The sequence below is a fragment of the Crocuta crocuta genome, unplaced genomic scaffold (genome assembly GCF_008692635.1).
Source record: "Crocuta crocuta isolate KB4526 unplaced genomic scaffold, BGI_CrCroc_1.0 scaffold282, whole genome shotgun sequence".
Lineage (NCBI taxonomy): Eukaryota > Metazoa > Chordata > Mammalia > Carnivora > Hyaenidae > Crocuta > Crocuta crocuta.
Window position 1 is genome coordinate 5,236,352 of NW_027529174.1, and position 13,405 is coordinate 5,249,756.

The following is a 13,405-nucleotide window of genomic DNA, read 5'->3' on the forward strand; positions in this document are numbered from 1 at the left end:
GATAAAAATACTTGCTAAGTCATTCTCCACCCCTACCCCCACCCCCTAGGGAAGATGGTGATTGTGGGGACAGTACTAAAAACAAGCCACTTAGACCCGTCCTAGAGATGCCCCCAGTGGAGCGATTTCTAATGAAGCCATCATTTAGCACCTGTTACATGTGTTGGGAGGGGGGAGGGGAGGGGGAAACAGGGTCTCCTTTCTCATTTCTTAACCTCAGAAAAAAAAAAATTTGTGGACAAGAGATTTAAATTGTGGAAGTATTGTGTGTGAGGGGAATTCACAACTGAGCACCGTTTGGCTGTGGGCCTCGGTCTCCGGGAGCAGATGGGCGGTTAGATGAGGCAGGCTGGTTCCTCTCTCCCCAGGGTCCCCTTCTGGGAGTCCCACGTTCCTCTCTGCCCTCTCTGCCCGCTCCTTCGAGGGAGGGACAACACCTTTTAAAAGCAGCATGTAAATCTGTTATGTTGCAGCAATGGGCTTCAGCATTTTGCCTCTTAATTTCATGTCACAAGAGCCAGAATTTCAAAAGTCTTAACAGGATTTTATGAATAAGAAAAGCTATCCCTTTATGTCATTACCAAATAATTGGAGCCTGTCCCCCCTTAGCAAAACCCGTCAGGGCAGGAGAGTTTCTAAGCCATGTGACCAATGACTTTACTGACTTATCAACCTGTGTTCCCTTTTTTGAGTTCCTTTATGTTTTATTATTTTTTTTAATGTTTACTTATTTTGAGAGCGAGCACAAGCAGGGGAAGGGCAGAGAGAGGGGAAGAGAGAAAATTCCAAGCAGGGCTTCGTGTTCAGTGTGGAGCCCGACATGGGGCTCGATCCCATGACTCCAAGATCATGACATGAGCCGACATCAAGAGTTGGATACTAGACCGACTGAGCCACCCATGCACCCCGAGCTCCCTTCTGTTTTAAAAGTGCTTTGAACAAAGCACATTAGGAGCTTATACACAAATTAAAATCTCCATTTTGGTTGTGAGAGCCCAGAGTCAGAAACGACATTAAATGTTGTAAAAAGGATTCTCAATTTTGTGCTCATTTCTCACATGGTCATTCATGATGAAGTTTTTATTAACAACCCTGGCGTAGCATATCCGTGTTGTAAGTTACCTGGCCGCACCTTCACAAGTGAGCATACAGGTTCTACAAAAGCAGTGTGGAATTCCACAGAAGCTCCGTGAGAAACTGGGACGCTTGTGTTGTGGGTTGAAATCTTATAGCAGGGAGCTTGGAGAAGAAAACAGATGTAGATTTGACTTGGCAAGAGGCAAAATTATTTAGTAGTGGAAACCACCATCTCTATGTATTTAACCAAGGCCTCCTGTGATCCAACTCAACTGTATTTTGCATGAAAGAGGCTTTTAATCCACCTTATCCGAGGGAACATTCTGTGCTGGGATAACCGAAAATAAGCACACAAACAATTTAAGAGTGAGCCCTTCTTCCCTCCCACAGCAAGAGGAGTCTCTTAACTAAAGAGCTCATCTCCAGGTGAGAATTCCCAGTTTCCCATGCCAAGGGGTAGAAAAATATCTTTTTTTAAAGTTTATTTATTTTAAGAGAGAAAGAGAGCCTGGGTGGGGAAGGGGCAGAAACAGAGAGGGAGGGGGAATTCCAAGCTGGCTCTGCTCTGTCAGTGTGGAGCCGGACGCTCAACCGACTGACCCACCCAGGCACACCGAAAAATATTTTTAATGGGTTATAAAAGCTGTGTGAAGACTCATTCATCCCCACCCCCAGAATAAATGGTTTGGGAAAACTCTGAAAAGAAGTTGCTTCTGCATATTTTCCCATCTCTGCAACCCCACAGCCCAGAGAATAAAAATAAGTATGCGTTGCCAGCCTAAATCGGTCGTCTGTGCTGATCTGGACTTTGAGCGGAAGTAGGGGTGAAGGCTGTGGAGGGGACCCCCCCTCCTGGGGGCCCGTTGATTGACCTGTTCCCTCAGTTATGTCCTCTGAGGAGTCTAAAAGTTTATGAGGAACAAACTGACTTCAGAATCTGCCTTCAAGTGGGAATGTGCAGACTGTAGAATAGGGGGTGTGGCTCTCAGGAGATAGAGGACGGGGATAAGGTTAAGACCCAACATCACCGCTTAGCTTCTAGCCTGCGTCTCACTGTGCACCTGCCCCACGCTGCATTTGCCCTCCAGGGTTAGATGAGCCCCAGGGAACCTCACAGGTGCCTCTGGCCCATGTACAGCCTACAGATGCTTTGCCATTCTTGTTATTGTCCTGATCTCTGACACGAGAATGTTAGGCTTGATTCAGTGGTAGTGTGGAGAGCCCTACTGGGCTTGCAATCCGCTCCACTCTCTCATGCGGGTTGGTCACTAGTTGGTGCCCTCGGCAGAACGTGGGGGAAGCTGGGGATCAAACGCTACAAAATCTGAGTTCAAGTCCCAACTGTGCCATCCCATTTGGATGGTACTAGAGATCTGCCACCTAAGATGTTGGCCATAATGTTGGGGTTAGGATGCTAATGAATGATACTTGCAAAGGAGCCCTTCTCCACAGGTCTCTAGGGCAGATAAAAACGCAACTGCTGAAAACAATGGAAAGCATATCATTGCTAGTATAAATTCTTTTTTAATGTTTATTTTTGAGAGAGAGAGACAGAACAGAGTGGGAGAGGAGCAGAGAGAGAGGGAAACACAGATTGGGAAGCAGGCTCCAGGCTCTGAGCTGCCAGCACAGAGCCCGACATGGGGCTTGAGCCCATGAACTGTGAGATCATGACCTGAGCTGAAGTCAGATGCTTAACAGACTGAGCCACCCAGGAGCCCCTGTTAGTTTAAATAATTAAGAAGTTCTGGGGTACCATGTTGTACTACTTCGTTTTATCTAACCACATCTTGCAGACATCAAAGACAAGACTGAACAGAGCTGAGAACAAGAAAAACAGCCCTGACAGGCAGGCGCTGGCTTGCGGCAGCTACATCTTGGATGTTGCTAGGAGCTGACCTGGCTCTCCAGCTGGGCCACCGTGTTTTCTGGTTGGACATACACAATGTCACAAAACACCAACCTCAGACCATGATGAAGTGACACACAAAATAAGACCACATCACAATTTTATCTAAGCACAGGCAAAAACAAGGCCATTCCAACCACAACCTATCAAACATTCTTTTCTCCCACCAAAGTCTGAGTCACTGCCACTGCTTTACAAGCGACAGCTTTAGTTTTGTCTTTTTTAAATATAGTTTTTATTCAACTTTGAGACAGAGACAGAACATGAGTGGGGGAGGGGCAGAGAGAGAGGGAGACACAGAATCAGAAACAGGCTCCAGGCTCTGAGCTGCCAGCACAGAACCCGACACAGGGCTCGAACCCACGAACCGCAAGATCATGACCTGAGCTGAAGTCGGTCACTTAACCAACTGAGCCACCCAGGCGTCCCTCAAGTGACAATTTCAGGTTTGCCCTCATCTGTCCTAGGTGAGATTTACTGTAATACCCCATCAAAGAGTGATCCTCACTTCCTGCCAGCACTCATTCCAGAGCAAACCCCTATTCCTTGGGCCCTCCCCCAAATTACCAACCAAAGCTCCAAGCCCGCTAGGTCTTTCTACACGCTGTTAGTGAGTGCCCCATGCTTCCACCCCATGTGTGGCCTTGCTCTGTGGGCATTAAACACGATTCGTTCAGCCACAGTTGTGTTCCTGGCGGTCCGGCCAGGAGGACACCCACGCAGGCACGTGCTACACTGACAGATAAGCCACTTCCCGGGGTCGGCCTGCATCTGCTATTCTGGCTGGAAGAAAATGAGCCGCACGCATTCAAGGTTGTCGTTACTGGATCTCCTCCTACCCGGGAGGGATGGTGGTGTTGGTCTAGACGCCAAGAGAGGCTTCTTACAAGTGACTTCAGATAAATCTAGACCTCAGTTTTCCCGAGCCTGTAAGTTAGAGCCGGACCGTGAGGAGCGGAAAGCTGCTGGGAAGTATGGTAGGTGTGTACCGTGGGGATTATGAGCAGGATATGATATATATTGCTCATTGTTTATGGACCCCTGGTACCTCCACACTTCCCCACACTTAGAATTTCTCAGGCTCAGGTATGACTCTCTCCAGAGCCCTTGAGTCCACCCAGGCGTCAGCACTCCTATTTTGAGGCAGGGTCTGAACACTCGCAAGATGGGCCTGAGTTCCATCTGCAGAGAGGGTGCAAGCGCTATTTGAGGAATTCCCATTTTCTCCAACCGAGAAGGTCTCAGTTCCATCTGGACCTTGTTATGTATGCAGAATAGCTTTTTAGAATTATGGGCAGTGAGGGGTGAGGGGCACCACGAGGTGAGGAAGGCCCAGGGTCCTAGAGGTGGTGGAGACCATAGCGCAGGGTCTAGTGCCCTCTAGTGGGAACGGCCTACAAATACCCCTGAATTTTCTCAAAATCATTACTGTTTGTCTGCTTTTATTTTATATACATTATTTGTCCATGGGTTTTTGTTAATCGCAAACAAACCCTAAACCTGACAACAGCTGTGTCGACTCCACATCGAGGCTTTAGTTAAACAGGCTCTCACTCTTCTGCAAGATGACACAATGGAAAACAAGGTATTGGCAGGGTCAAAGGAGAGATGAAAAACATCTCTTCGAAGACAGAAGAGTGTTGTTTTCACGTCTGAAGCTTTGCGCCTAGGAGAGGCCGTAGAGTGAAAGCAAGCACTTGACATCAGGCGGGAGCTACAGGAGACGAACCAAAGCCCGGAGTGCAGAGGACAGTTGACTCCTGGTCCTGTGTAGCTTGTTAATGTTACAAAGCAGGAAGGGAAGAACAGGAAAAGAAGAACGGAAAAAATATGGCATCACCGAGGAGCTGATAATAAAGAGTTAAGTGAAACGTCTGTCGTCTCCTTTCATATTTGGAAAATAAGAGAGTGCCCCACAGTAAGCCAGCTAAGGCGACAAGGCGTAATTTTAATCCTTATGATTTTGCCCAAGGGAAAAAATACCGTTCTCTCTTTTTCTGCTATTCACATTTTGGTGAACATTCTTTGCAAGCTATTGATTTTTGTGCACAGCGACTGTAAGACCTCTGCAAAGGTGATACGGGGGTAGGGATTCATTTCTTGTTTTAGAGTTTCTGGGAAACCCTTTTGTATTTTGGGGCAGTCTTACATTATTTTTCTAGAGGCGTTTATTTGTAATCGTGTCTGCTGACCCTCAACTATTGGATACGGACGATAGAACTTTAATTACAAACAGGCTCAGGATTTTTCTCTTCTCCATTTAGACATATGAGGGAGTGATGTATGGACGGAATGTCTATAGTGACATTTGGGGACAGGAGCTGTGAATGAGAGAATGAGGTGTGAGAGGAACGTCCAAGAAGAAAAATGGCATCGCAGAGCCAAAGGGAACAGGGAGAAATAACGATTAGTCTTCTTAGGCATGGCTGGTCAGCGTGTGGCTTCTGCCACACTAAGACTCAGATGAAGGTGACTGATAGGACCTATTCTAAAATAGATTTCAAGGAGGAAAGATTATACAGATAAATAAATACACACATATATTTAAATGCGATTACAAGAAAACCTACATAAGTATAAAAGTAGGACAGAATAATGAACTTCCACGAACCCACGACTGGTCTTCAACAGTCAGTTACGGCTGGTCTTATGTGAGACTGATAGAATTTTCAGATCGCACTGGAAAGTTACCCAAACTCACAAGCCTCCAACTCTTCTGGATATCTAAACACATGAAGCATAAATAGATGAGGTGGTAGTACAGTTCAGATGAACAACCTGCTCTAAGGGATTACCTGTCTATCTTGTCATTCCTCTAACATGAAATGATGTGTTGTTGCTCGAACCTGCAATGTTTCTCCATATGTGAGGAAACGCTTTTGCAATACAGAGATTTTATGGTGGAGGTGGGCTTAACTTGTATAATGGCTAAATAATATGAAATATCATGAACCTGAAGTTGCAGGGTTTGAGGGTGACCACATTTATTTGGAAAATTGTGATAAAAATAATGGCCCTTCTCTTAGTTATAAATGAATCTAGATTTTTTTTTTAATGTTTTTATTTCTGAGAGAGAGAGAGACAGCGTGAGCAGGGGAGGGTCAGAGAGTGAGGGAGATACAGAATCTGAAGCAGGCTCCAGGCTCTGAAATGACTGTCAGCACAGAGTCCGACACGGGGCTCGAACCCATGAACCGTGAGATCATGACCTGAGCTGAAGTCGGACACTTAACCAACTGAGCCACCCAGGCGCCTTTTAGAAGATGGTCTTGTGTATGTTTATGCAAAAGTGAAAAGTTTTGTGGCTCATATCTGTCTCATACGCCTTCTCTTCTAGGTCTTCACTTTTTCATATATCCGTTCTCTTTCTGGAATTTTACAGAGGGATGGGGCCGGCCTCACAATTTCTGTCTGTCTCCATCCTTTCTTGTTGGTGTTTTCCCTCCTGTCAGGTCAAGAACGGATCTCACTGAAAAATGGAGTAAACTGAAGAATGCCAAGGCAGAAAGGAAGTTCCAGGTTAACAGGAACCGGAAGCTCTGAGCTCTTAGCAAAACTTGTTTGCTTTGCTTTCCAAGCTGGTGTGATCCAGAGTCAAGCAGGAGGGGCTGGCGGAGGTGGGCTCGGGCATCGAAGCAGGGCCCCTGTTGTGAGGTGGACCCTTGCACTCTCCAAATCTCGTCCCCACCTCTGCCTGCAGACAGGACCTCAGAGCTGCAGGGTCTGCACAGGGAAAGAGAAACAGGTGATCTTAGCAGTCCGGGTAGAGCTGAAACCTGAGGGTCTAGTGTGTGGGACTTCTCCCTCCCCATTTAGTAGCCCGATCTTTTTTGAAAACTCTAATCTTATGCAGAACCTTACTGTGGGTGTATATAGTAGTTTATATCACATTTTATTAGTCTACATTCCTTTTACAAGTTAGCTTTACAAAGTTGATGAGAACAATGAGACTACTTGATGTACCTGGTGTTTTGAAAGTGGCAGTATTTTAATGGTCCCAGCACCCAGCTTTCTGAGTTTTGTTTTGCTTGCATAGGATTAGGAGAATCCAAGTTCACACAGGTGTACGATTACAAATAAGAATTTCTTTTGCTTCTCTTGTTTTTTAAAAAGCTGTCTTGCTAATTCCAGGATTCTTTTTGGTGAAGAAAGATAATGGGGGAGATTTATTTTTGAAATCTTTATAAAAATAAGTTAACGGGGGTGCCTGGGTGGCTCAGTTGGTTAAGCGTCCGACATTGGCTCAGGTCATGATCTCACAGTTCATGGGTTCGAGCCCCGCCACGGGCTCTGTGCTAACAACTAGCTCAGAGCCTGGAGCCTGTTTCAGATTCTGTATCTCCCTGTCTCTCTGAACTTCCCCTGCTCACGCTGTCACTCTCTCTCTCTCTCAGAAATAAATAAAACATTAAAAAATAATAATGAAAAATAAATTAAAAAAATAAGTTAACTTCCCGATTTATTTAGTTGGATGTCTCCAGTGAATTTAAATTTGATTTATAATGCACTTGAGTATGTCTGTTGATTATTAAAATGCATTATATTTAAAAAGTAAAATCCCAATGGGGCGGCTGGGTAGCTCAGTCAGTGATGTATCTGACTTCGACTTAGGTCATAATCTCCGGGTGAGCTCAGGCCCAGATCCAGTCTCCACACTCTTTCTCTTCCTCTCCTTCTCTCTCTGCACCTCATGAAATTCTCCCTCTCTCTCTCCCTCTCTCTGCTCCTTGCTCGCTTGTGTCTTCTCTCTCACTCTCAAAAAAAAAAAAAAAAGGAAAATTCTAATGAAAACATCTCTAGAACCCCTGAAAGCAGGGTTCCTTGGAACACAGTTTGAAAACTACCAATCTGGTCTTCGAAAGGTAGAGCTTCTTTTATTTCCTTACCCAAACATCTTTCAGGCTTTAATGCTGCCCTTTGATGGCTTCCCTGCCGCCCCCACCCCCACTAGACAAGCACACTGAGATGATTTCCCCCCTAGCTTTATTGAAATGTAAATGACACATAACAGTGTATCCATTTAAAGTGTACCAGGTAAAGGGCGCCTGGTTGGCTCAGTCGGTTAAGTGTCCGACTTCGGCTCAGGTCATGATCTTAACAGCCCGTCCCTGGGTCAGACTGTGCTGACCGCTCAGAGTCTGTGTCTCCCTCTCTCTTCCCCTCCCCCACTCATGGTTTGTCTCTCTGTGGCTCTCAAAAATAAATGTTAAAAAAAATAAAGTGCACCAGGTAATGCTAGGATACACTTGTGTGTGGCAAAATGATTACTGCCATTACCTTCGTTAACATCCACCACCTCAAACAGTACCAGTGTGATTTTGTTGTTGTTGCTGTGAGAACTACAGATCTGCTCTCTCAGCAACTTTCAGATACGGTGGAGCTCATTTTAACTATTTCCCTAAGACGGCGCTGTTGGTCAGAGGATGGAAAGGAGGGTAAAGTAGTCAGCCTGTTCTGCCTGGGCGGTTCCAGGGTAAGTAAAATCATCAAGTAGGTGAACTTGAGTCTCATGGCTTCTTTAGTCCTTCATCAAGACTTCTCTCTGTTCAGTGTCCCCTGACTTGGACCTATTTCTGCACAGAGTTTGCTGGCTAGCCTGGTAAACCCATTCGGCTGCTGTGTCTACGGGTCCTCTTTTGCAAGTACTAGTTATTTGTCTTACATATTTATTGAGCAATTGCTATGTGCAAGGTACTAAGCTAAGCACGTTACGTGAGTTACCACCTTGGGTTCCCACAACAACCCTGTGAGATGGAGTCTAGTCTTATCATTCCCATCTAGGGATGGGAAAACTGAGGTTGGCACTTCTAAAACTTGCTGTTCTGGTTTGAATTCCAGGTACAAATGATGAGGGGGTTTAGAGCCACGCTTTTGTTCATCTGAAGAATAGATTTTCCTTCAGCAATACAGCAGTTAAGAGCACAGGCTTTGAAATCAAATTACCATAAATTCGAATATAGGCTCTGCTACTTACCTGCGGTGTGTTCTTGGTCAATCTTAGTTTCCTTCTCTGTAAAATGGGGATGAGGAAAATAATAGTACTTCTGTCTAAGTGTTATGAGGATTGAATGAAGTATGTCGGCACATAACACAACTCTTGCCTCTGAGTTCAGTGCATTCGATACATTTGATGCTATACGTGTTCAGAAAGTATTAGTGACTATTTTGTCATTATTAACTCATGAATAGGTCTGGACTAGCTGAACACAATGGTACCAGTCAAATCTCCCACTTATGCACATATTTAAAATAGGAAAAATGAAGTTGCCTGGATTAATTTCAGAGAAGAAGTGAGACTATGCTAACACCATTTAGATTAACTCTTTTATTCTTTTGAGGTATGATGGTCTCCCTGAGAGATGCTACCTTGTGTTTGGTATCTGATGTGGCTAGTTCTTTTTATTTTTTATAATTTTTTTTTTTACCATTTATTTATTTTTGCAGGGAGAGACAAAGCATGAGGAGAGGAGGGGCAGAGAGAGAGAGGGAGACACAGAATCTGAAGCAGGCTCCAGGCCCTGAGCTGTCAGCACAGGGACCAATGCGGGGCTCGAACCCATGAACTGCAAGAACATGACCTGAGCTGAAGTTGGACACTTCCCGACCGAGCCACCCAGGTGCCCCTGCTGTGGCTTAATTCTAAGGTTACTGTTCCCCCCTCCTCCGCACTTGCCATGTAAACCTTTTGTTTTAATAAATAAAAGATACCCATAGCTCAGATTTTATTTATTCATTTTTTAAATAATTATTTTTGAGACAGAGAGAGAGTGTGAGCAGGAGAGGAGCAGAGAGAGAGGAGAGGGAGACACCGAATCTGAAGCAGTCTCTAGGCTTCAAGCTGTCAGCCCAGAGTCCAATGTGGGGCTTGAACTCATGAACCGTGAGATCATGACCTGACCCAAAGTCAGATAGATGCTTAACTGGCTGAGCCACCCAGGCGCTCCTCATAGCTGGGATTGTAATCACATTTGCAGATGAGGAACCCTTGTGGGCCCCAACAGGTTAACTAACAGTGAAGCTACTATTACAAGAAGGAATGCATGCCCCTTCCCCTGACCCAGTGCATTTTAAGCCTAAAGGGCAGAGAACGTAAGGTTGGTGTTTTACATCTTCTCTTCCTTTAGGGCAACAAAGTCAGCAGCTCAGGGCCTGGGCGTACGTGCCGGCTATTCTGGGTACCCCCCTCCACCCGTGAAAGAAAGGGCAGAAGGAGCTGAGATCACCAACTCATCATTCCTGTACTTTGGGAGAACTTGGCCTGTAAACAGCTTTGGTACAGATTTTGCCCTTCCCTCCACCCCCTCCCCCACCCCCCTCCAAGGAGCTCTTGNCTCCAAGGAGCTGTTCATGATGCTGGTGTCTAAACAAGTGAGCATTTTCTGCCTAAGTGTGGTTTCTGCACTTGGGAAAGGACAAGGGGTCTGGCAGTTGCCGGCCGCTGTCGGGCACGCAGATGGGCCTTGGCGGGGCTTGCCCAGGCCCGACTCACAGATACTAGGATCTCTCCTGGGCCTAAAGGGACAGTCACAGGGGCCCATGGTGATGGCTTCACTTCCTGTCCGTCCTTGAAGACTGGCCCGGCAAGCGAGCTGCTCCAAATCTGTAGCGATTTTGCAGCCCCTTTTCTGAGCCATTTAGGGATCTTCTACTGGGCTTTTTTTAAAAAAAATTCAGAAACACCCTTGCTTTCCCTAGCTCCAGTCAGATGTGTTTATCTTTTCTTTTAAAAAATACTTTGCCATAGGGCGCCTGGGTGGCTCAGTTGGTTCAGTGTCCGGCTTTGACTCACGTCGTGATCTTACTTTTCACGAGTTCAAGCCCTGCGTCGGGCTCTGTCCTGACAGCTCAGCGCCTAGAGCCTGCTTCCGATTCTGTGTCTCCCTCTCTCTCTGTCCCTCCCTCACTCATTCTCCCTCCCTCTCTCTCTCTCTCTCAAAAATAAACATTTTAAAAATTTTTTTAAAACTTTGCCTTATTTTTAAAATAAAAGTAGTAAATGCTCATTGTCCATATATACATTACATACATACACACACATTACATACATACATGCATACGTACATTACATACCTGCATACCTTACATATGCACATACATAACATACCTAACATACATACCTAACATATATACAATACCTACTTCTATATATTACATACATACATTACATACGTAGTTTTTGAAAATTATAGAAGTGACACACAAATCATGATTCTAGTTAAAAATTCAAAACTACCCAGTAAAATAGGATAAAAACTGAAGATCCCCTTCTCTTTTCTTCCAACTGCGTTTCCTTCCCCAAAGGTAACTAGTAATGAAAATTTGTGGAAGGTCCTTCCAGACCTTTTCTTGCATTAACATACTTATGTATGCATGTAGATAGGTAAATATGTACGTGTGCTTACTTTTGATATTTAAAACTTAAGTGTTGTTAAATGTTATTCTGCATCTTGCCTCTCCTCCAACTCAATCGTCTTGAAGATCTTTGTATACCAGTGCTACTTCATCTAAAAACTCATTGCATATAATTCTATAGCATGGAGAGACATGGATAGATCATAACTTATTTAAAGAATAGATTCCTTACTTGCTATTATAAGCAACATTGTAGTAAGTATCTTTGCAAGGGACTCATTAAACTTGTTTTTGTTTTAAAGAAATCTCTATGCCCCGCATGGGGCTTGAACTCACAACCCCTGAGATCAAGGGTGGCATGGTCTATGGACTAAGCCAGCCAGATGTCCCTTGTGAACCCTTTTGGACAAGAGCTAACGCTGAACTTCAGAACTACTTGGGCTTACGAATGCCCAGAGAGATATTTTAGTTTCATGTTTGTTTGATATACACAGACCTTGGAGCCATCATCTAAGGGTAGTAACTGGAGACATAATTTTAAGATTACTGGAAGACAGTGTAAAATGGGCTTGATATCTATCCTCATCTGGTGTTTGTGATTTTTTTCAAGTATCCTAGAGCCAAAAGAGGCTTGAAAGTTGATAATGTGTGTTTTTCCACTGTTACCCTTTCACCAGGGTCTAGAATTTCCAACTGGTTCGATTGTGAGACTTGTCTTCTTGCTGAAATGTTTTCCCTTGATTTGGGAGTGTTTTTTAAGGCTGCCAAAGTCACATGATTTAAATTGTAAATGCCGCAGAATGTTTTCTCATGCTGCTGTTCTTGAGACAAAATGTGAGGGATCTGAAATTTGAAGAGCAGGACTTGGAAGGGAGCAGGTAGGATTTCAGAAGCTATAGTTTCAAAGTTGTCATGAAAGTGAGGCCATCACACGTTGCTTTGACTTTGGAGTGTCTTGAATAATCTTGTTTGTTTGTCTGTCAGACAGTCACTGGGACAGTGATTAATAAACCCCCTCGAGCCAGAGTGGAGGTTTGCTGCAAAACACTGAGGGAGGCGAATGGAGCAAGAGTCAGAGACTGAACTGCAAAGCCAAGACCACACGTGGAGCAGTGGCTGTCCAACCTGACAGTGCCTCAGAGCCAGTGGGAAGCTTCCAGCCACACGGAGTCCCGGGTCTCACCCGCAGGCACCCCTCGTGTGACGAATCACAGACTCCAGCCGTGGTTACACTTCCTCCATGAACATTTGTTACAGCAATGGGAATAAGTTATTCGTATGTAGTCAGTAATAATTACATTCATGATAACACTACGTTTAGGCTTATGGTGACTTTAAGGCTTATCGTAATATATCGAAAGATAATATTACGCTAAAAGAGCAACCTGAAAGAACCAATGTGTAGACTTGTGTGATGGTGACAAGTGTAAATCTGATAGCTCTGTCTCTTTTCATGCCGCAGGCCCATTCCTTCACCTCCAAGACAAATGTCAACCACATGGGTGTCCCTTCATGTCCATTGTCAAGTGCCTAGACCAAGCCACTTTTCTGTTTGCCTGGACCAACCTTCTGGATTGCTCCCTCCAAACTATTCATGGCACAGCAGCCTGAGGGATTTCCTTTACTTTTTATTTTGAAAAGTTGCAAACCTGCAGAAAACTTGCAAGAATAGAGTAATAAGCACATGTATACCTTTACCTAGATTTACTGATCATAATATTTTACTATATTTGCTTTATCACTTTATATATATATATCTTTTTTAAAAAAAAGTTTATTTATTTATTTTGAGGGGGGGGATGCATAGAGAGGAGGAGAAAGAGAATCCCTAGCAGGTTCTGTGCTGTCAGCATGGAGCTCGATGTGGGTCTTGAACCCATGAACCGTGAGATCATGACCAGAGCCAAAATCAAGAGTTGGATGCTTAACTGATGGAGCCACCCAGGTGCCCCTATATATGTATATCTTATTACTATTACTATTACAATTATTTATTTATTTATTTATTTATTATTTATTTATTTATTTATTTATTTATTTATTTATTTATTTCTGAGCCACCTAGAG